Below are 23951 nucleotides of genomic sequence, written 5' to 3'. Positions count from 1 at the left end.
ATGTCCCTGGCCTGTCCCGTGAATAGAGAGGGGAGCTGAGCAAAACAAAGTGCTCCTGAACCAGTTGTATCTGGTTCTCCCCTTGTCCTACAGTTGCAGAACAAAGGAAAATGCTGTATAAAAGAAGGGGCTGTGACCCCATGAAAATGTTCTTGTTGTGGACTTGAATCTACCAGGGGCGTGCTGCTGCTGGGGCCCAGGGGAAGGCTTGCTTCCCTGGGCTCTGCCCTGCCCCTGGATGCCTGGATGCCTGGAGGACTGCTTCTTGGGACCCTTCTGCCTTGCTTGGATTCCAGGACCTCTTGTGTTCCCAGCGCCCTGTGAGCGCTTTGCTTTAATTCTTGAAAGGACCTGGACTTGGACTTTCCCTGAATGAGAAGGAGAGCTTGGGGGCTGCGCTGCACCGCGCTGCAGCCCTTGCTGGAGCAATCCCCACCCCGTTGTGCTTTTACTGCGGGTGCCCACCCCACGTTTTTCTAATATCACGGGTGCCCACCCTGCTGTTCGTGTGCTTTAGCGGGTGCCTACCCCGCAGTATTGCCGCATTCTGGGTTTCTGTTAACGGTGGGAGCCCACCCCGCATTCTACTGCGAGAATCACCCTGCGGCCCGGGCGAAAACAGGAAGCCAGGCAAGAGATGCCCGGACGTGGGCGGAGCCTCGGGGGAAGCTGGAAGCACCGGAGATTCACCCGGAGCCTAGCAGGCTCCATGGTAAAGTCCCGGGTCCCATGAGGGGGCCCGGGTGAAGTGAAGAGAAGTCTGTGGCCAGGAGGTGTCCGGAGCCCCGTGGGCTCCACATTGAAGTCCTGGTCCCAGAAGAGGGACCGGGCAAAGCCAGAGATCGCCGCATGCTGAGAGGGAGAGGGAGAAGAGACCGGAGGAGTCCGATCCCACAGCCCCGGTGAGTAGGGGCTATCTCCCATGTTGAGGGTGCCGAGGGAGGCACAGGGACACACCTGCATTTCGAGCGGCCCCGCCTGGCAGCGGGCCGCTCCCACGTTATCAGCACATTTGCTTGGGGGGCCCAGAGGGGCCCAGGATATATCCCGTGTGGCTCCAACATTCGCCATATTCTCCAGCTGCTCTGCTTGCTAGACGGCAGCTGCAACGAGGGGCATAATTAGTGTTAAAAGGCCCAGAGGGGCCCATGGTTATCCCCAGGTGGCATTTTTTTCTTTCAGTTGCCCCGCATGGCAGTGGGCAAACTGCAATGATGAGGTGATTCTAGAGCCCTGTGGGGGCTCCCAGATTGGAGCATGTTGTCGGTGCTCGTGATCCCGGCAGTTTTGGCACATTTGTTTTAAGGGCCCGTGAGATCCCAGGCCTGTCATTGATATCCCGGCTGCCCAGCAAGTAGTGGGCAGCTGCACCGTTTAGGTCTTTCTTTTTTTAACTTTGGGGGACATGCCTGAGTTAGGAGTGAGATGCACTCCTTTACCCCTGACATTCACAGCTGCGCAACACTTAGTGCCAGCTGCAATGTTTAGGCCTGTGCAGATTGCGCACTCTTGACCTTTGCTGCCTAGGCAGCAGCCCTGACTTTTGGACAGAGGGCATGTGAGCCCCTTTGGGATGGCCAGTTGGCCAGGGGGATTGTTAGGTTTATAGGGTGCCAGGCCCTACTGTGATTTTGGGTGCTAGGAAATGTGATTCCTGTAGAATGATTTACGCACCTGTGTTGATGCCTCTAAATGTGTTTATGATTATGGGGTTGGTTCGCATATTACGGTTTATGCTAGTGAGAGTTATTCCCTAATGTAGTTATACTTAGGAGGTCAGGGTCCAATGCGTTTAGACTGGTGAGATGATTGCCTCATGTGTTGATGATGGTGAGGTTGGCGCCGAAGGTAATTTGTGCCTGGTGTGATGCTGTGCATAATGTACTTTATCTCACAGGCTTATGCTAAGTACAGTGATTACCAGTAGTCACTGGTGGTGTTCTATGATTATGATAAGTCCTACATTTACTATGTTCACTTTGTGATGGTACTGACAGTGGTCCAGGGGGCCCTGCCAGGTGTAAATAATCCCTTGTAAATATGACCTAGTGCCAGGTGGCACCCTGTATAATATGTGCTTACTATTTTAATGTGTTATGAAAATACAAAGGCTATTTTCATATATAACCTTGTGTGTAGTTTCTTTTGTGATGGGCCTGGGATGTTGTTGCTGTGTGCGTGCGCAAATGCTTTACACATTGCCTGACTGCTCGTGCCAAGCTACCAAGGGGGTGAGCAGGGGTTATCTTTGGCGTGTAACTTCCTTGCCCTGACTAGTGTGGTGGTTTCTGCCTGGCTTTGGTGCACGCCTTAGCCAGCCAGAAATCCCATTTCTAACACCATCAAATGTTTGAAAAATGTTTTTTTCTGTAGAAGGTTCCCCATCTATTATTGTAACTGACAATGGTACACTTTTTGTCTCGCACAAGATGTGTACATTTTTAGATGAAATCCATGTTACTCATTATAAAGTTACTTTTTATTCTCCAGCGTCCAATGGTTTGGTCGAAAGGGTGAACAGGTTAGTTAAGGACGCCATTCAAGCAACCCTTTCGTCTGGTCAAGACATTCAAGATTGTGTTGAGGCTAAATAATGGTCTTAGAATATTTTGCTTCACTGCACTACAGGAGTTCCTCCTCTTACCCTTTTGAGGGGCAGAAACGCCCACAGCAATTTGTGTCCCAATTGGCCACAAACCAAGCATGATAAGGGTGGCCCCTGTAACAAAGGTGTTGTGTCTCGAGTGTTGAATAAGCAAAATCTCATGAAGTCTTAACACGATTCAGGTAAAAAGTTTAATAATATGGAGGTGAAAGTCAATTATTGGGTTCTTATCAAAAATCCCCAAAAAGTTCCTAAGGGTTTGTCTACATTTTCTGCCCCTGTTCATGTCACCGGGGTAAGCAAAGGTTCAGCACTCCTTGGTAGTAAGGGGTTGGTGGAATAAAAGATCGCTTGTTCATCTTTCTGAATCACAGGTTAAGTCTTTAATGCAGTTGTCTAAACAAGAGTTTGAACATTGTGACTGGACTGGTTGGTTGCGTGATCCCACTTTTTGTGTTTCACAACCTGTGCGAGAACGTGATACTGGGGGAGGTTTCCCCTCTCAATGTTCACCCTCATATGTCAGTCAGCATGAAAGTCCTGTCCCTGAGGCTGTTTTGATGTCGCAGGTTTTCATGCACGATCTGATGATTTGGTATCTCGTAGTAGAAGATTACCCTCCAGGTTCAATGATTATTTTTTGTCATGAATTTGTAACTAGGACTTTTCGTTACTCCTTTTGCATTCACTTTAAAGTTATGCTTACCATGTTTTTTGCCAAATATTTTTCTTCTGCCTCCTTGTTCTTTTCCTTCTGTTCTTTGGGGGGCGGGAAAAGTAGCTTCTTACTTACTTTGCTTGGAGGCATCCTCGCTCTGTAGCCAGCGCAAGGGTGTCTCTCTCTATATTGTTGTTTGAATATGGTTCCACAATCCGGCTCTGTTCTTTGCGTGCCAGGATTCTGCAAACGTTAATCAGTTGGCAATGATCCTGGTACGCGGTGGGAGTGCCCGGTCGTGGGTATCTCACTGATTGAAAATAAATCCACTTTTACTTACCTCGAAGTCTTCTCGTCTCCTCGTCTTTCTGCCTCGCATGAAAGTTTAAAACATCTGGCCCATAATCTTGACTTCTTCGGTGAACCCAATAAAGACATGTACTGCGCCTTCATAAAGGCTGTGGTGGGAGGGAGTGGAGGCCATGAGTGGACGAGGACAAGCACAGAATGCCAGACAGCAGCTCTGACAGCCATTACATCCAATGAACACCCTAAAACCTCAGGTGCTAGATGCATACTGGTGGACGCTCATTGGGGCTGCACCAATGCTCATGTATCCAAACACTAGTTTGTGCATACATTAGGAGAATGTGGAGGGGTCCAGTCATGACACACGACAGGCAACAGACATTTACACAGGAAGGGGTGCAAGAAAAAAGGCTCATACACCATGGCTATAGACCAAACATGACCTTCTAACAATCAGGTCACAGGATTGGGAGTTACCCCTGATAAAAGTAGTACCTCTTTGGGTGGCCATGCCCTCCAGCAAAGTCTCCCAAATCTTTGATTAACAACATTCAAAGGTATTATCGAGCACCTGCCAAGGGGTTTGTGATACGAGACTCATGTACAGGAACACACACCAGGTCTGTCAGAATGATAAAATGAGGAGCAGGCAAGCATATTTCTTCTAGGGATGGGATTTTTGACCCTACAACACACAACTGTTATCTGATTCAGGAAATGATACAATAATATCAGCCCATGTTTTGTATATGATTTGTTTATTTTCTTTAGTTCATCACATTGTGACTCCTTCATGAGTAAAGCTCTCCTGTGGGCCATGAGCACCTATTTTGAATCCCTCTTGGATACATCCAGTGTACACAATAGTACTTACCAGAGCACCCAGAAGTTTACTCAGTAATCTTCAGGACAAAGATGCTGTTTGTAAAAGTTGTAATTGTTTTTGTTTAAGAAGAAATTCATTTTCATGGTTTATATAATGATAGGCATAAAGAGTAATCCTTACTTCAAATTTTAAGGCACTCTTATCCACCCAACTTCAACATAACATATTTTAATTACTCAATGCATTCTTTTCACTGAGGAAATGGAACTTACCTTTGTAGATGGTTGGGTTCAACTTCCGTGTTTCTGGGGAGAGAAGATATGTGAAAGGTCAGGGCTTTTACACTACATGGTGCTACAGAGCAAAGAAAAGGTAAACTGCAGAAAATGTGAACTTTATCAGTAATCGTGGATATAATGTTTCACAGAAGATATATTTGTCCCAGTCTCCCACCTGGAATTAGTGGGGCTCTTTATAACTTGATGTATTTACCCCAATCTCCTGCCGCGGATAAGTGGGGCTCTTTATAACTTTATGTATTTATCCCAATCTCCTGCCTGGGATTAGTGGAGCTCTTTATAACTTGATGTATTTACCCCAATCTCCTGCCGGGGATTAGTGGAGCTCTTTATAACTTGATGTATTTACTCCAGTCTCCTGGCGGAAATTAGTGGGGCTCTTTATAACTTTATGTATTTACCCCAATCTCCTGCCTGGGATTAGTGGGACTCTTTATAACTTTATGTATTTACCCCAATCTCCTGCCTGGGATTAGTGGGACTCTTTATAACTTTATGTATTTACCCCAATCTCCAGCTGGGGATTAGTGGGGCTCTTTATAACTTGATGTATTTACTCCAGTCTCCAGCTGGGGATTAGTGGGGCTCTTTAAAGTTTGATGTATTTACTCCAGTCTCTTGCCTGGGATTAGTGGGGCTCTTTATAACTTGATGTATTTACTCCAGTCTCCAGCTGGGGATTAGTGGGGCTCTTTAAAGTTTGATGTATTTACTCCAGTCTCTTGCCTGGGATTAGTGGGGCTCTTTATAACTTTATGTATTTACCCCAATCTCCTGCCGGGGATTAGTGGGGCTCTTTAGTTTGATGTATTTCCATTGCCATCTCACCTATGTCATTTCACCCCCCAGAAGACATGAACATGCCCTCAAAGAAGGTGGTACCCTTGCTGGCATTACTGACACCCTGGCTCCCCTGGGGTCATTGGGTTACCCATCCCTCTTGTGGTACTTGAAAAACAGAGGCACAAAAGACAGGCAATAACTTTAGGACAAGATTGCGGCCATGTTAAATGGTGTTGCTGCTACATACTACTGATGCCCCCAAAAAAGTATTTCCTGATGTTCTCTGCCCTAATGCATGTAAAGGATTTCTCTGTGTCTCACGCTGGGTCAATAGTATTTTTTAGAACATAGCTGGAACAATATCTCTTTACTAAACATAGTGGCTGCAGCACAAAGAGGTGGTCTTGGTTACTAATGAGAGGCCTGGCTCGTACAGGTCATTAGACCCGAATATGGTAGGAGGATCTCGATTTTTTAAACAAAAAAAATAATATTTTGTCTATCTCTCGCCTGAAATTACCTCTGCTTCAATAGACGTCAATGGGTAAAACACATTCTCCTGATTATTTGATTTTTAAATCTCCCTCTTACATCTTCTAAAAATTTGGCAGGAATGCAGGCTGGGGAAACATGCTGCAAGTTATGGAATAACAAACTCTCTGCCTAATACATCAGGAAGTGCTTTTCCTCAGAAGTGCCTCTCAATTGCCTCTTGTTATTGTTATTATTTTTTGTATGTATGGGCAGACTGGCATGGATAAATGAATAATGATAAATAAATGGAGAAACCTTCACTCTCAGAATATTGTTTTCTGCTTTTGCTGTTCAGCCACCACAATGAGAATACAGATTAAAGCACAAAGTGCCACCGCTCCAAGTGCCTGACACTCCAGTTACGAATGGATATCAATGCCATCTTTAGGTCAGACTGGCACAAAAGGGTCTGTGTAAGCTGTGAACATACTTAAGCTCTTTCAATCATTAGATCAGACTGGCACAAGAGGCTCTGGGTGAGCAGTGGACATGTGTCAGTACCTTATTTAGAGCAGACTATCATGAGAGCCTCTGTCCGAGCAGTGGACACAGATTAGTGCCTTCATCAGGTCAGACTGGCACAAGAGGGTCTATGTGACCAGTGGACAGAGACCAATGCCTTCTTCAGGTCAGACTGGCCCAAGAGGGTCTATGGCAGTGGTGGACACAGACCTATGTCTTCATCAGGTCAGATTGGCACAAGAGGGTCAATGGCAGTCGTGGACACAGACCTGTCTTCATCAGGTCAGACTGGCACAAGAGGGTCTATGGCAGTGGTGGACAGAGACCAATGTCTTCATCAGGTCAGACTGGCACAAGAGGGTCTATGGCAGTGGTGGACACAGACATATGTCTTCATCAGGTCAGACTGGCACAAGAGGGTCTATGGCAGTGGTGGACACAGACATATGTCTTCATCAGGTCAGACTGACACAAGAGGGTCCATGGCAATGGTGGACACAGACCTTTGTCTTCATCAGGTCAGACTGGCACAAGAGGGTGTATGGCAGTGGTGGACACAGACCTATGTCTTTATCAGGTCAGACTGGCACAAGAGGGTGTATGGCAGAGGTGGACACAGACCTATGTCTTTGTCAGGTCACACTGGCACAAGAGGATCTATGGCAGTGGTGGACACAGACCTATGTCTTCATCAGGTCAGACTGGCACAAGAGGGTCCATGGCAATGGTGGACACAGACCTTTGTCTTCATCAGGTCAGACTGGCACAAGAGGGTGTATGGCAGTGGTGGACACAGACCTATGTCTTTATCAGGTCAGACTGGCACAAGAGGGTGTATGGCAGAGGTGGACACAGACCTATGTCTTTGTCAGGTCACACTGGCACAAGAGGGTCTATGGCAGTGGTGGCACAGACCTGTGTTCATCAGGTTAGACTGGCACAAGAATTTCTATGGCAGTGGTGGACACAGACCAATGCCTTCTTCAGGTCAGACTGGCACAAGAGGGTCTATGGCAGTGGTGGACACAGACCTATGTCTTCATCAGGTCAGACTGGCACAAGAGGGTCTATGGCAGTGGTGGACACAGACATATGTCTTCATCAGGTCAGACTGGCACAAGAGGGTCCATGGCAATGGTGGACACAGACCTTTGTCTTCATCAGGTCAGACTGGCACAAGAGGGTGTATGGCAGTGGTGGACACAGACCTATGTCTTTATCAGGTCAGACTGGCACAAGAGGGTGTATGGCAGAGGTGGACACAGACCTATGTCTTTGTCAGGTCACACTGGCACAAGAGGGTGTATGGCAGAGGTGGACACAGACCTATGTCTTTGTCAGGTCACACTGGCACAAGAGGGTCTATGGCAGTGGTGGCACAGACCTGTGTTCATCAGGTTAGACTGGCACAAGAGTTTCTATGGCAGTGGTGGACACAGACCAATGCCTTCTTCTGGTCAGACTGGCACAAGAGGGTCTATGGCAGTGGTGGACACAGACCTATGTCTTCATCAGGTCAGACTGGCACAAGAGGGTCTATGGCAGTGGTGGACACAGACATATGTCTTCATCAGGTCAGACTGGCACAAGAGGGTCCATGGCAATGGTGGACACATACCTATGTCTTCATCATGTCAGACTGGCACAAGAGGGTCTGTGGCAGTGGTGGAAACAGACCTATGTCTTCATCAGGTCAGACTGGCACAAGAGGGTCCATGGCAGTGGTGGACTCAGACCTATGTCTTCATCAGGTCAGACTGGCAAAAGAGGGTCTATGGCAGTGGTGGACACAGACCTATGTCTTCATCAGGTCAGACTGGCACAAGAGGGTCCATGGCAATGGTGGACAAAGACCTATGTCTTCATCAGGTCAGCCTGGCACAAGAGGGTCCATGGCAATGGTGGACACTGACCTATGTCTTCATCAGGTCAGACTGGCACAAGAGGGTCTATGGCAGTGGTGGAAACAGACCTATGTATTCATCAGGTCAGACTGGCACAAGAGGGTCTATGGCAGTGGTGCAAACAGACCTATGCCTTTATCAGGTGAGACTGGCACAAGTGGGTGTATGGCAGTGGTGGACACAGACCAATGTCTTTATCAGGTCAGACTGGCACAAGAGGGTGTATGGCAGAGGTGGACACAGACCTATATCTTCTGCAGATCAGACTGGCACAAGACAGTCTATGGCAGTGGTGGACACAGTTCTATGTCTTCATCAGGTCAGACTGGCACAAGAGCATCTATGGCAGTGGTGGAAACAGACCTATGTCTTCTTCAGGTCAGACTGGCACAAGAGGGTCTATGGCAGTGGTGGACACAGACTTATATCTTCATCAGGTCAGGCTGGCACAAGATGGTCTATGGCAGCGGTGGAATCAGACCTATGTCTTCTTCAGGTCAGACTGGTACAAGACAGTGTATGGCAGTGGTGGACACAGACCTATGTCTTCATCAGGTCAGACTGGCACAAGAGCATCTATAGCAGTAGTGGACACAGACCTATGTCTTCGTCAGGTCAGACTGGCACAAGAGGGTGTATGGCAGTGCTGGACACAGACCTATGCCTTCTTCAGGTCAGACTGGTACAAGAGGGTCTATGGCAATCATATTTTATCTATCTCTCGCCTGAAATTACCTCTGCTTCAATAGACGTCAATGGGTAAAACACATTCTCCTGAATATTTAAATCTCCCTCTTACTTCTTTTAAAATGTTGGCATGAATGCAGGCTGGGGAAACATGCTGCAAGTTACGGAATAACAAACTCTTTGCCTAATACATCAGGAAGTGCTTTTCCTCAGAAGTGCCTCTCAATTGCCTCTTGTTATTGTTATTATTTTTGGTATGTATGTATGTATGGGCAGACTGGCATGGATAAATGAATAATGATTAATAAATGGAGAAACCTTCACTCTCAGAATATTGTTTTTTCCTTTTGCTGTTCAGTCACCACAATGAGAATGCAGATTAAAGTACAAAGTGCCACCGCTCCAAGTGCCTGACACTCCAGTTACGAATGGGCATCAATGCCATCTTTAGGTCAGACTGGCACAAAAGGGTCTGTGTAAGCTGTGAACATACTTAAGCTCTTTCAATCATTAGATCAGACTGGCACAAGAGGCTCTGGGTGAGCAGTGGACATGGGTCAGTACCTTATTTAGAGCAGACTATCATGAGAGCCTCTGTCCGAGCAGTGGACACAGATTAGTGCCTTCATCAGGTCAGAATGGCACAAGAGCGTCTATGTGACCAGTGGACACAGACTAATGCCTTCTTCGGGTCAGACTGGCCCAAGAGGGTCTATGACAGTGGTGGACACAGACCTATGTCTTCATCAGGTCAGACTGGCACAAGAGGGTCTATGGCAGTGGTGGACACAGACCTATGTCTTCATCAGGTCAGACTGGCACAAGAGCGTCTATGGCAGTGGTGGACACTGACCTATGTCTTCATCAGGTCAGACTGGCACAAGAGGGTCTATGGCAGTGGTGGACACACACATATGCCTTCTTCAGGTCAGACTGGTACAAGAGGGTCTATGGCAGTGGTGGACACAGACCTATGTCTTCATCAGGTCAGACTGGCACAAGAGGGTCTATGTGACCAGTGGACACAGACCAATGACTTCTTCAGGTCAGACTGGCACAAGAGGGTCTATGGCAGTGGTGGACACAGGCCTATGTCTTCATTAGGTCAGACTGGCACAAGAGGGTCTATGGCAGTGGTGGACACAGACCTATGTCTTCATCAGGTCAGACTGGCACAAGAGGGTCCATGGCAATGGTGGACACAGACCTATGTCTTCATCATGTCAGACTGGCACAAGAGGGTCTATGGCAGTGGTGGAAACAGACCTATGGCTTCATCAGGTCAGACTGGCACAAGAGGGTCTATGGCAGTGGTGGAAACAGACCTATGTCTTTATCAGGTCAGACTGGCACACGAGGGTGTATGGCAGTGGTAGACACAGACCTATGTCTTTATCAGGTCAGACTGGCACAAGAGGGTGTATGGCAGAGGTGGACACAGACCTATATCTTCTGCATATCAGACTGGCACAAGACAGTCTATGGCAGTGGTGGACACAGACCTATGTCTTCATCAGGTCAGACTGGCACAAGAGCATCTATGACATTGGTGGACACAGACCTATGTCTTCTTCAGGTCAGACTGGCACAAGAGGGTCTATGGCAGTTGTGGACACAGACCTATATCTTCATCAGGTCAGGCTGGCATAAGATGGTCTATGGCAGCGGTGGACACAGACCTATGTCTTCTTCAGGTCAGGCTGGTACAAGACGGTCTATGGCAGTGGTGGACACAGACCTATGTCTTCATCAGGTCAGACTGGCACAAGAGCATCTATAGCAGTGGTGGACACAGACCTATGTCTTCATCATGTCAGACTGGCACAAGAGCGTCTATTGCAGTTGTGGACACTGACCAATGTCTTCTTCAGGTCAGACTGGCACAAGAGCGTCTATTGCAGTTGTTGACACTGACCAATGTCTTCTTCAGGTCAGACTGGCACAAGAGCGTCTATGGCAGTGGTGGACACAGACCTATGTCTTCTTCAGGTCAGACTGGCACAAGAGGGTCAATGGCAGTGGTGGACACAGATCTATGTCTTCATAAGGTCAGACTGGCACAAGAGGGTCTATGGGTAATGTCATCGCAGAGCTATACCTTCTTCATGTGAGACTGTCAAAGCGAGACAAAGATAAGGGAGAAGAAACAGAAGACCTCCCTTGTAGACCTGGGCAGAGTTGACAGAGTTATGCGTAAACTCTGCTGCGCCATGTAGAGTTCTGCAAGTGGCCGATTGCATTAGCTAGCACGGTTTGTGCTGATTATCAGCATCAGTTGTTTGTCCCGTACTGTAAAATCAGTGCAAACGGCACCATGCGCAGCGCAAGAGGGCTCTGCTTCTTTCTGCCATTCAAGTAGATGTTCTACTCGAGCGGCAGCTTCCTCAATGTGAATGGAAGGTTTCTCTAAGCGAGCGGTAGGGAGCATCTGTGACCGCCCACGTTGAGAAATCTTGCTGGGAGGTGGGCTGGGGTAAGATTTTCCTCGCTCGCCAACTTAATATTGGCGAGCGAGGAAAAAACTCTGCTACGTGGAGCGCGGAGTGGCAAAAACTCTGCAAACTCCATCTGCGGAGTGGAAATTTTCACACAGTCCTACTCCCCTGTAGTAAACCTTTCTAAAATCTCTCCCTAAACAGCTCACGCTGCTGCAGAAAGACCAAAAGTTGTATTAATAGTTTTTTTTATAGGAAGAACAAACCTTATGGAAACAGGTGCACAGATTAAAAATAAATTATTAGGGTCATACTGTAAGAGCGAGGTAGTTTGTATGGATAATTATATACCTTACAATTGTGTACCATGTAAAATTGACATCATCCTGTATACTAAAGCACACCATGAGAAAGAAACCCTTACGAGGGGGTAAAAGCACGCCCAGCGAGGGGCTTTCTGTGCTTTCACTTAAACTACTCTGCACTGCTGTGTACTGCCCTGACCTACATGGCCTAAAGCACTCTGCACAATGTGGCTTTTCCTGCAGGGTGTATATATTATTAGGAGAGTACAGTACTCTCTCCCAGTCCAACAGTTATCATCGCTTGGAATCTGAAAAGAAGGGTGGTTTGGGTGATCTCATGGAAGGGTATTTGATGTGGATCTGTTTCACCGAGGCCTGTTTGCGAGACAGCACTTTCAGGTGAAGATGACAAACACGAAAACACCCACTTGAAAATATAACATGAGACAAGCAGGCAGGAGAGAGCCTGTGAGGGCAGTGGACACAAACCTATACCTTCTCAATGACAGTCCAATGGGAGGAGTTATATGTTGTGGGATCAGAAACTTTCTCCATTGCAGACACGCATAAGTAAGGCTATGGGCACTGTGGTCATAGCCCAAGGCCATAATAAATGGAGATACGAGAGGCCAGGTGCATGGGGGTCCCAGGCCCAAGGCCATCATAAACTGAGATAAAAGAATCTATGTTATGTGGTGATCACAGGCCCAAGGCCATCATACATTGAGAGAGGAGAGACTAAGTGCAAGGTGGTAATGGCAGGGTCAATGCCTGTGAGAAGTTGGCCTGGTATATGCCGTTCACTAGTTAAAGTGGCCACCTTGCACCAGTCCAATTCGACTCTTATGGTAGATAGGTTTAAGACAACCTGTTAAAGAAAGCTATCCTAGTGGTAGCTGTGGAGAGAAGCCTTCAGGCTAAGTCTCAGAGGAATGTAAAGCAGCTTGTTTTACCTTATAATCTCTTGAATTACCAAATGAAAGGACACCACACAGGTATATATATCAAATATATATGTATTTATTACTAGACACACTCTACTAATCTCTTTATGAGATTAGAAATCAGGAACACATTCAAATATCAACGTTTCACAATAAGTTAAGCACAAATATGGCTGGGGGCCTCGGGGTGTACCAGACCGTATACTAAAAAAGAGGTTTAGGAAAGTCGACTTCCAAGGGGACAAGGCCTAGGGCCTGTAGAATCCCTGGGGCTTCACTATTCCACCCAAGGCAGGTAAGTAAAGGACCCACAGGAGACGCGTGCAGTGTGAGAACACAGCCGCGGGTTCCCTATTGATTTCAATGGAGCAAGTCGCGGTTGGATTTTTAAGGTTCTAGGGTACTTCGAGGAAGTCTACAAGCAAGCCTCTTACAAGGTAAGTAATTCGAGGACCAACACACACTAGAGCACCGGAGTGCACGAGTTACCTCACCCAGGAAAGCCGGGTGCATAGGTGTCTTTTGGTGTCAGGTTACGTCGTAGTTTTCAATGGAGACCAAAGAAGATTTGCTGCTTGTGGAGTCTGTGGAAGTGTCTGGTGGAATCCAAGTCTGGATTCTAAAGGTGAAGATGACCTGACAGCAGAAGGGACAGTGTTCACAGTCACTTGCCAGTGACCTGGGGCCAGGAAGATGGATGTCCACGGAAGTCGGGTGATTTCAGGGGATCAAGGGTGTTTTGACTCTTCACTCACGAGGACCAGGAGGAATCGACGATGACCAGCAGCTGTATTCGAAGTGTCACACAACGTCTGCAGCTGACTGAGGTGTTGGCAGCCGGATTAGAGCCAACAAGCCTTGGCAACAGTAAGTCTTGTGTAATATGAAGAAAGTTAGCGGTGCAGACCAGCAAGGTCTGAGAGACTCACCCGGTGTGGGTAAGAGAGGGCAGGCCTGGAGCAACTACGGGAGCCCTTTGGTTTGATAAGAAAGTCTTCAGGGGACCCACAAGCCAATGGGCAAGGGACCACAATGACACCTCATGAGGAAATGCTTTACAGGAGCCCACGGTCACTCAGGATGGGGTAGGTCTCTGATTTTTGGTGCAAAACCTGCTGGAAGATTGGGCCACATGTGGTCCAATGCACAAGTACATAGAACATCGAGAAGGAGCTGCACTCAACAATAGTGCATGGTACCCGGGTATTGCCGTTCCTCGTCACTCCTGGGGTGCATTCGCCTCAGCTCTGATGGGGACTCACAATGGCCATCAAGAAGTCAGGAAATCCATTTCCGGGGCTGCAGGGACTTCGGACTCTGGCAGGAGTGGGAAAGTTTGCGACAGTTGATTAGAGTTTTTGGTGCCTGCCAAGCAGGGGAGTCACTCCTTAACTCCAAGGGAGATTCTTCTGTCTTCCAAAGGTAGTAGAACGTCGAAGGGCCAGGATTCTTCTTGAAGAGTGTCGTCCAGGGATATCAATCAATCAATCAAGCATTTGTATAGCGCGCTACTCACCCGGAGGGTCTCAAGGCGCTTGGGGTAGGGGGGTCCGCTACTGCTCGAACAGCCATGTCTTGAGTTGCCTCCTGAAGGCGAGGTGGTCTTGGGTCAGGCGGAGGTGGGTGGGAAGGGAGTTCCACGTCTTGGCGGCCAGGTAGGAGAAGGATCTTCCTCCCGTTGTGGCTCTTCGGATGTGGGGGACGGCGGCGACGGCGTGGCTGGTCGAGCGAAGCCGGCGGGTGGGAGTGTAGACGTTCAGGCGGTCGTTGAGGTATCTTGGGCCTTGGTTGTGGAGAGCTTTGTGTGCGTGGGTGAGGAGTCGGAACGTGATTCTCTTGCTGACGGGGAGCCAGTGCAGGTTTCTCAGGTGTGCGGAGATGTGGCTGTGTCGGGGGATGTCCAGGATGAGTCGTGCTGAGGCATTCTGAATGCGCTGGAGTCTTTTCTGGAGTTTTGCGGTGGTTCCGGCGTAGAGGGAGTTGCCGTAGTCCAGTCGGCTGGTGACGAGGGCCTGGGTGACCGTCTTCCTGGTTTCGGTGGGGATCCACCGGAAGATCTTACGTAGCTTGCGTAGGATGTTCAAGCATGATGAGGAGATGGCGTTGACTTGTCTGGTCATGGAGAGGGAGGAGTCCAGGATGAAGCCCAGGTTGCGTGCGTGGTCTGTAGGTTTGGGTGCGCTGCCCAGGGCAGGGGGCCACCAGGAGTCGTCCCAGGCGGCGGGCGACGATCCCAGGATGAGGACTTCCGTCTTGTCTGAGTTCAGTTTCAGGTGGCTGATCATCATCCACTCGGCTACGTCTTTCATCCCTTCGTGTAGGTTGGTTCTGGCGGTGGCGGGGTCGTTGGTGAGGGAGAGGATCAGCTGGGTGTTGTCGGCGTAGGAGATGATGTTGAGGTTGTGTTGGCGTGCGATGGCCGCGAGGGGGATCATGTAGATGTTGAACAGCGTGGGGCTGAGTGAAGATCCTTGAGGTACGCCGCAGATGACTTCGGTGGCTTCTGATCTGAACGGGGGGAGGCGGACTCTCTGTGTCCTTCCAGCGAGGAAGGAGATGATCCATTCCAGTGCCTTCTCTTGGATTCCGACGTTGTTGAGGCGCTGCACTAGGGTGCGGTGGCAGACTGTGTCGAACGCCGCGGAGAGGTCCAAGAGGATGAGGGCCGCTGTTTCCCCGTTGTCGAGCAGGGTTCGGATGTCGTCGGTGGCTGCAATGAGGGCGGTCTCGGTACTGTGGTTGGCCTAGAAGCCGGACTGCGAGTAGTCGAGTGATCCATTCGTCTCGAGGAAGGCGGCCAGCTGTCTGTTGATGGTCTTCTCGATGACTTTGGCCGGGAACGGGAGGAGCGAGATGGGGCGGTAGTTTTTGAGGTCGGTGGGGTCCGCTGATGGTTTCTTCAGTAGGGCGCTGAGTTCGGCATGCTTCCAGCTCTCTGGGAAGGTGGCGGTGTCGAAGGAGGCGTTGATGATGTCCCGTAGATGGGGAGCGATGGCGGAGTCGGCCTTGTTGAAGACGTGGTGAGGGCAGGGGTCGGTAGGTGATCCGGAGTGGATGGAGTTCATCGTGCGGATGGTGTCTTCGGTGTTGATCGGGGTCCAGGCGCGGAGGGTGGTGGTGGGGGGCGCTGGTGCGGTCGTAGGGTGCGTCGGCTGTGTGCTGAATCTGTTATGGATGTCTGCGATCTTGTTGTGGAAGAACGAGGCGAGCGAGTTGCAGAGGTCTTGCGATGGGGTGATGTCGTTGTTTCCGGTGCTGGGGTTGGAGTGCTCTTTGACGACGTTGAGGAGTTCCTTGCTGTTGTGGGCATTGTTGTCCAGTCGTTCCTTGAATGCGGTTTTCTTGGTGGCGTGGATCAGTTGGTGGTGTTTTCGAGTGGCGAGCTTGAGGGTGGTCATGTTGTCTGGTGTTGGGTCTCTGCGCCAGGCTTTCTTGAGGGTTCGGCAGGTCTTCTTGGAGCACTTGAGTTCGTCGGTGAACCAGGCTGCTTTCTTGCTGCCGGGTCTGCTGGGAGGGGTCTTCAGTGGGGCGAGGTCGTCTGCGCAGTTGCTGATCCACCTCGTGAGGCTGTTGGCGGCTTGGTTAGGGTTCGCTGAGCTGGCGGGAGGGTTCTGGCTCAGGGATGCGTCGAGCTGGTTGGCTGTGATCTTGTTCCAGCTTCTGCGGGGGCCCTGTTTCTGGTGGTGGTGGAGCGTGGTCCTTTTGAAGCTGAAGTGGACGCAGCTGTGGTCCGTCCAGTGGAGTCAGGTGGCGAGGCTGAAGGAGATGTTCTTGCTGGAGGAGAAGACGGGGTCGAGCGTGTGGCCGGCGTAGTGGGTGGGGGTGGTCACCTGTTGCTTGAGTCCGAGGTTGGAGAGGTTGTCGTGCAGGGTGGTGGTGTTGCGGTCGTTGTTGTTCTCCAGGTGGAAGTTGAGGTCCCCGAGGAGGATGTAGTCAGCGGAGGGGAGGGCGTGCGGGCTGATGAAGTCGGCGAAGTCTTCGCTGAATTGTGTGCGTGGTCCCGGGGGTCTGTAGATGAGGGTGCCTCTGAGTGTAGTCTTGGGGTCGGTGTGGATTTGGAAGTGTAGGTGTTCGGCGGCTGTGAGGGTGTCGTCGGAGTTGGTCGTGATGCGGATGGTGTTCTTGTGGACGATGGCGATACCTCCTCCCATCTGGTTGGCGCGGTCCCTCCGGGTGATCTTGTATCCGTCCGGGATGGCGATGGCGATGTCGGGCGCTGAGGAGGCGTTCATCCATGTTTCCGTGAGGAAGGCGACGTCTGGAGCTGTGGTGTCGAGCAGGTTCCAGAGTTCCACGGCGTGTCTGTGGACGGAGCGGGTGTTGAGCAGGATGCACTTCAGGTGGTTGTTGCTGGTGCTCGTCTTGGCGGGTGCGGTACACGTCCGGATGCAGGTGAACTTGCAGGATTGGCAGGTGAAGGGTCCGTGGGTGCGTCCTGGGGTGGCTCGGTGGCAGCCGGGGATCTGGCCGGTGTTGAGTGCGTTGAGGGTGGCTGCGTCGTAAGTCTGGCGGGTAGGCTGGCATCTGCGGGGGCCAGGGGGTCTGGCGCTGGGCGCGGTGCAGGCACGGACGGGCGCAGGCGGGCTTACCTTTGGCGCACCTTCATCGCACAATCAGTGCGCCCGCAGTGCGCGGACGCTGCGCGGACGCGTGGACTCCGCCATAAATGGCGTAGTGGCAGGGGCGGAGCGAGGGAGGAGCAGCTGGGAGGTGGGAGCGGGGTGGCGAGTGGGGAGGGTCGAGGGAACCAGCAGGAGTGGGGGCGGGGCCGCGGGGGAGCAGCGGGGACGGAAGCGCTAGGGGAACAGAACAGAGACAATAACAACAGGGCACAAAACCAACAGGGCAACACTACGGCGAACGGGGGCAGGGCAGTACACGGGGCAGGCTGAACAGGACAATCAGGACAACAGCACAAAACAAATGAAACAAATCAGGGCGAAAGTACAGACCACAGTGGGGGCACAATCAGGGCAGCGATGTGAGTGGCAGCAGCAGGGAGCCGGTGACTTCCTGGAGGGGCCACGCGGCGGGTAGAGCGACCAGCACTGACGAGGTCAGACTGGGTCACAGCTCCCCGTCCCCCGGTCTCTCCCCTAAGTACTCCATGGGAGGGAGGAGCAGCTGGGAGGCGGGAGCGGGGTGGCGAGTGGGGAGGGTCGATGGAATCAGCAGGAGTGGGGGCGGGGCCGCGGGGGAGCAGCGGGGACGGAAGCGCTAGGGGAACAGAACAGAGACAATAACAACAGGGCACAATACCAACAGGGCAACACTACGGCGAACGGGGGCAGGGCAGTACATGGGGCAGGCTGAACAGGACAATCAGGACAACAGCACAAAACAAATGAAACAAATCAGGGCGAAAGTACAGACCACAGTGGGGGCACAATCAGGGCAGCGATGTGAGCGGCGGCGGCAGCAGTAGGGAGCCGGTGATTTCCTGGAGGGGCCACGCGGCGGGTAGAGCGACCAGCACTGACGAGGGATATCTGATTTGCAATGGCAAGGTTTCCCTATCTTATACTAAAGGTAGGGGAGGGACTAGCTCTATGACCACTCCTATGGGAGGGTCAGGGTAGTGGGTGGTTACACCCACTTCCCTTTGTCCAGTTTCATGCCAAAGCAGGGGCAGGTAGCCCCTGAACCGGTTTGAGCTGGCATATGCACAGAGGAGCCTACTGCTCCCCAGTGCAGGACTTCAAAGCACTCTAGGAGTGCACCCACCCAGCCGCAATACACTAAATCCTGTCTGGAAGGTGGTGACACCTCCCTGTGACAGGATGCCTATTGTTGGGCCTCCTCCACTGCGAGTTTCGGTCAGCAGCAGGAGGGCAGCCCAGTGTCTGTGCTGGTGGCATCCATTTTTTGATGCCAGGGCTCTTTCAGATTTCTACTGTGCTTCCACAGTGGGTACATGTCGTCCCCTCTAGAAGGGTGGTATCATACCCCCACAGCAGTTACTGGTGTGGGGGTATGATTCCAAGTTGTTTGACATCAAACACGACATGTTTTGATGCAGTCATTCCAAAGTTAGCATTTACCGGGAGGTTATAATGCACTTAAGAGTATATGGTTTAACCGCATCCACAAACAGCCACAGAGAATAGATTCTGCCAGCTGCAGAGGGTCCCTGCTCATGCAGAGGCACCCCCTCACATTGTACCGTTTTCCACCCTCTCACTAAGGAGCATGCCCTGAACCTATTCGTGAAATGTAAATCCGGCTCTCCTTTGGATCCAGCCCCGGCCTTAATTATGAACGAAATAGCCCCTCTAATTATCGATCCCCTTCTTGAAATATGGAATTCTTCCCTTCTCTCAGGTATGGTCCCTTCCGCTTGGAAACATGCTATGCTTATTCCAATCCCCAAAAAAACTGGCATCGACCCCTTCTGCTTAAGCAATTACCGGCTAATCTCACTCCTGCCCAAGCCCGCTAAAGTGCTTGAGAAAGCAGTCCAAGAGCAACTATCCTACTACCTTGAACCCAACTCTTTATTTCATGATTGCCAATCTGGATTCAGACCGGACTTTAGTACAGAGTCAGCTCTTCTTGAGGTATCCGAGCTGATTCGAGAATGCACGGATAGGGGAGAGGAGGCCATACTGATCCTCCTCGACCTATCCGCAGCATTCGACACCATCTCCCATCCCACACTACTGACTCATCTGCAAGAGGTAGGTGTCAGCGGAACTCCCCTCACCTGGATCAAATCTTTCCTCACGAACAGATTCCAACAGGTGATGCTGGGTTCTTTCCTCTCTACCAAGAAACCACTGATCTGGGGCATTCCGCAAGGTTCTGCTCTCAGTCCGCTTTTATTCAATTTATATTTAAAACCTCTAGCAAAAGTGATCGAATCATGGGGTGTCAAAGTAACCTTTTATGCCGACGACACCCAACTAGTGTTCTCCATCAAAGACCACTCCGAAAAATCTTTCCATAACTTACGCCAATGCATGGTGAATATTGCTTCTTGGATGTCGGCTAATAACTTAAAACTTAATACGGACAAGACTGAGGTCCTATTTTTTAATCAAAAGTCCCCCACACCTCCCACCCTCTGGTGGCCGACTGAGCTCAACCCTCCCCGGTCCCAGTTCAAACTGCCCGTAACCTGGGCTTCCAATTTGACACTGCCCTCTCCTGCAAGACACAAATTAATAAAGTTACCTCAGCTTGCTTTGGAAAGCTTCGCATGATTAAAAAATTCACCCCATACTTACCTATAGACTCTCGTAAAACGGTTGTCCATTCTCTTATCACAGCTCACTTGGACTACGCAAAGAGTCTATATGTAGGTGCCCCGGCGTACCTCATAAACCAACTTCAGAGAATTCAGAACACAGCAGCCAGGCTGATCTGCAACATTCCCTACCATCACTCCATTTCCCCCCATTTGATCAAGCTTCATTGGCTTCCAGTGACACTCCGCATTCAATTTAAAGCCTTAATCCTGGCTTTCAGAGCTATGAATGATCGAGGCCCTCTTTACCTGCGCCATAGAATTAAACTCTCACAATCCTCCCGAAACCTTAGATCCAACCACCTCCGCCTGATGATCAGCCCCCGTTTTCGCCTGGCCCGCACAGGAGGTAGAGGCTTTGCATTGACCACCTCCAAACTGTGGAACCAGCTTCCCACAGAGCTAAGATTCTTGACGTCAGAGCCCCTATTCTGAAAAAAACTTAAGACCTGGCTCTTCTCCCTCCTCTAAATCATCTAATCCCCACATCATCTCACGGACCCTTTGAGAGGTAATATCTTCAGCGCCGGGACACCTCCGCTGGAGGTAGCTGAGCGCCCTACAAACTACTAAATAAATAAAATAAAATAAATAAAATAAAATAAATAAACCAAGCACCCTGCCCTCAGGATTGATAGGGCCTGCCTTAGGGGTGACTGATAGGTTTATATGTGTGTGTATGGTGAGATATAGGGAACCTATAGCTCAGTGAGGAGTGCTAACACTACCTCACCCAGGCTGCAGTAGCAGGCCTGTAGTGTCAGATTTAGTCTGCTTCCCAGGGGTGGCATAATGCGTGCTTCAGCCCCTGGTAGGCCTGTGAAGTACCTATGCCCTGGATACCTAAGGTACCATATGCTAGGGGCTCATAAGGTACCACAGAATCCAATCACTAGTGCATCTAATATGCACTCCAGTCATTTTAGGGAGTAAGCAGATAGGCTGGGGTCCTGGATAGCAGGATCCCAGCCAGACTAGTCAAAAACCATTCAAATACCAGGAAAAAAGTGGGGGCAACCATGCAGTCAGATTCCACCTTCCTACAATGCCATACTAAACTGATACAGGGGAAATGTAGGAAAGCATTACCCACCTAAAATAAGGGTAAACCACTAAAGTGTTCACATAAACCTGAGCTCCACCTCCTGGTAGCAATGGCACAGAACAGACAGGTTTAGTTTAGAAGCAATGTGTAAACTATATACGCAGGACCGAAAGAATAATAAAGTCAAAACACAACACAAGAAAAATCCCTAACAAAATAAGACAAATTCGAATAAACTGTAATAAATTAAGTGACACCAGAGCAACAGAAATACAACAAAGGAACCCAAAGTTATGAATTTTGAAAGTTTAAATATAAAAATTGTGCCCAAAAAATTAAGTGCAAAATGTGGTCATGTGATTACACTTGAATAGACCTAGTCCTAGTTCTTGTAGCCAAAACGTTTCTAAGTACCACGTTTCAGGATCTGACAGGAGGAGGCGTACACTTGGACATCTACCAAGGGTCAGGGAATAGCACTTGAGGGTTACTCCGGCAGAGGCCAGCAAAGGGTCTAGGGCTGGTGCAGACGAAATAGGTCATCTAGGCAGTTGCAGAAAAAGAGCTCTTGTAGCTCGTCGAGTCCCTGTAGCTTGAACTGTAGGTCAGCCATATGACCCTTGGAGTCCAGTTTTTTGTCCTGGATACAAGGGAGATAGCAGGTCCAGTTTTCTAGGTCACAAGTAGCAGGTCCAGTCCTCTTCTGTTCTGAGGAGCATACTGGGGGTGCTACCTTCCTGCCAGGCATCAGACTATGGGTGGTTGAAACTCCTAGCCACTCCAGCCGCTCTCTAAGCAATGGGGTTAAAATGATCACTTTTACGGCATTTCCTGTGTGCCATAATGCAAATAATTCTACAGTGCCCCCTCTACTTAAACCAAGATGATAGAATAATTCTTCCCCTGTGCCCACCCCAGACATGTGGCCATGAAAATAACCAGCCCCTCCTCTGTGGTCACTCTAAACCAGGTTCCTGCCTGACTGAAGTGTTACCTCCACTAGCTTGCAACAAGGTAGGCCTCTTTGATGTTAATGAAGTTTCTGGGCCCAGGCAACCGAACATTCTGTGAAAGGAACAACACCTCCCCACACTCAAGGCATTTTGTCCCTGCTCAGATGTGGGTCCCAGGCTCACTGTGCCACTGTATTCAAGCTAGCCTGGTTTATGAGGGGATGATACCCCAAAACCAGTCCCAGGACAACCTCACTGACCTTGTCAGTGTGCATTGCTCCCCCACCGTACAGCTCCACGTAGTAGTGGACTTCCCTCCTGGGCCCAGGTTTTGAGTTTGAGGCCCTCCTCCACCCACAGGCTCCTGCCTGCACCTCATCCCAGGTTGTCCAGTGGTGAGTATTGTCTGTCTTTCTGATTTCTGTATTTCCTTTCTGTCACCTGTATTTTTTGTATTTCTCTACTGTATTTTTCTTTCTGTGCTATTTCTCTTGCTTTATTTCTCCTTCTGTGCCCTTTTCCTTCTGCGCTGTTCTTTGTGCCCCCTTCGTGCTTCCCAATCTTGCTGCTGCCTGCCTCTGCGGCACCGCCCCCTCTCAGCACTGCTTCCCACCTCCCAGCTGACCAGCACCACCACCTCCCCAGTACTGCTGAATGGCGGCTGCTGTTCGCCCGTGTGCAGCAGGCATGCCACTGGCACACCAAAGGTGCACCAAAGGTGTGCCAAAGACAAGCCCTTCAGCACCCGTCCGCACCTGGACTGCACCCAGTGCCACGGCCTCTGGTTCCTGCAGCCCCCACTGCTATGACGGCAACACTCTCCATGCACTCAACCTCAGACGTTCTACAGCCTGCTGCCATCTTGCGACTCTGAAGGACACCCAAGGTCCGTTTACCTGCTGAAACTGCAACTTCTCCTGCCTCCACACACCAGACTCCCTGCTTGCCAAACCCTCGAGTACCGGACCTAACCAACTCAGCTGCATCCTACTCTACAACCGCTCCCTCAAAACACAATCAGCAGAGATCTGGGACCTGCTTGACTCCATCTCCCCCATGTCACCTTCTTCACGGAACCATGGATGAACCCCACCTCAGCCCTGGACATTGCAACTGCCATCCCCGACGGCTAAAAAATCATCCATAAGGACTGGCCCAACCGGCCGGGAGGAGGCATCACCATCATACACAAAAACACCCTTTGCCTCACAATCAGCTCCAACGACCACTCACCCGACATGGAACACCTCCACTTCCAGATCAAGACCAACCTGAACACCACCCTCTGCATCACCGTTGTCTACAGACCCCTCGGACTCCACCCCACCTTCAGATAAGCCACAGCCGACTTCATGGCTCACCAGGCTCTCACCTTAAGGAACTACATCCTCCTCATCGACCTTAATTTCTACCTGAACAACCTTGTTGACACAACACCTCATCCCTCCTGGAGAACTTCGCCACCATCTGACTCAATCAATTGGTCACCTCTCAAACCCACTAAGCAGGACACAAGCTCAACCCCATCTTCTCCGCAAGCAACAACATCTCTGCCAGACACTCCTCTGAGCTACAGCGGACCGACCACCAGTGCGTCCACTTCTCCTTCACCAAATCCACCACACACCACCACGCCCACCACCATCCTAGCAGAAGCTGACACAAAGTCACAGAAGACCAGCTCACCACATCCCTCAGAAAAACTCTGTGAGTTCATCAAAATGAACCACATCCTGAACCCCTCCCAGTCGGACTTCAGAAGTAAGCACAACACCAAGACCTCACTCCTTGCTGCTGCAGACGACATCCACATCCTCCTCGATTGAGGCAAAACCGAAGCCCTCATCCTCCTGGATCTCTCGGATGCCTTGGACACCGTCTCCCAGCACACCCTCTGTGCAAGACTCCATGACGCCGGCATCTGTAACAAAGCCCTAGAATGGATCTGCTCCTTCC

At 50.3% G+C, this 23951-nt stretch overlaps 1 long non-coding RNA gene across 1 annotated transcript in view; it reads right to left on the bottom strand.

Moving 5' to 3' along the window:
* The window catches only part of LOC146863554 (uncharacterized), a 155263-nt gene that overhangs the window by 112132 nt on the left and 19180 nt on the right, over nt 1-23951 (bottom strand). Inside the window, exon 2 of the long non-coding RNA XR_014978618.1 lies at nt 4671-4703. This is a non-coding gene — a long non-coding RNA (uncharacterized LOC146863554). The remainder of the gene's footprint in view (nt 1-4670; nt 4704-23951) is intronic.

This window comes from Triturus cristatus, chromosome 2_2, assembly GCF_964204655.1.
Source record: "Triturus cristatus chromosome 2_2, aTriCri1.1, whole genome shotgun sequence".
In the NCBI taxonomy this organism is placed as follows: Eukaryota; Metazoa; Chordata; class Amphibia; order Caudata; family Salamandridae; genus Triturus; species Triturus cristatus.
This window is presented reverse-complemented; position numbering and strand designations above follow the sequence as displayed.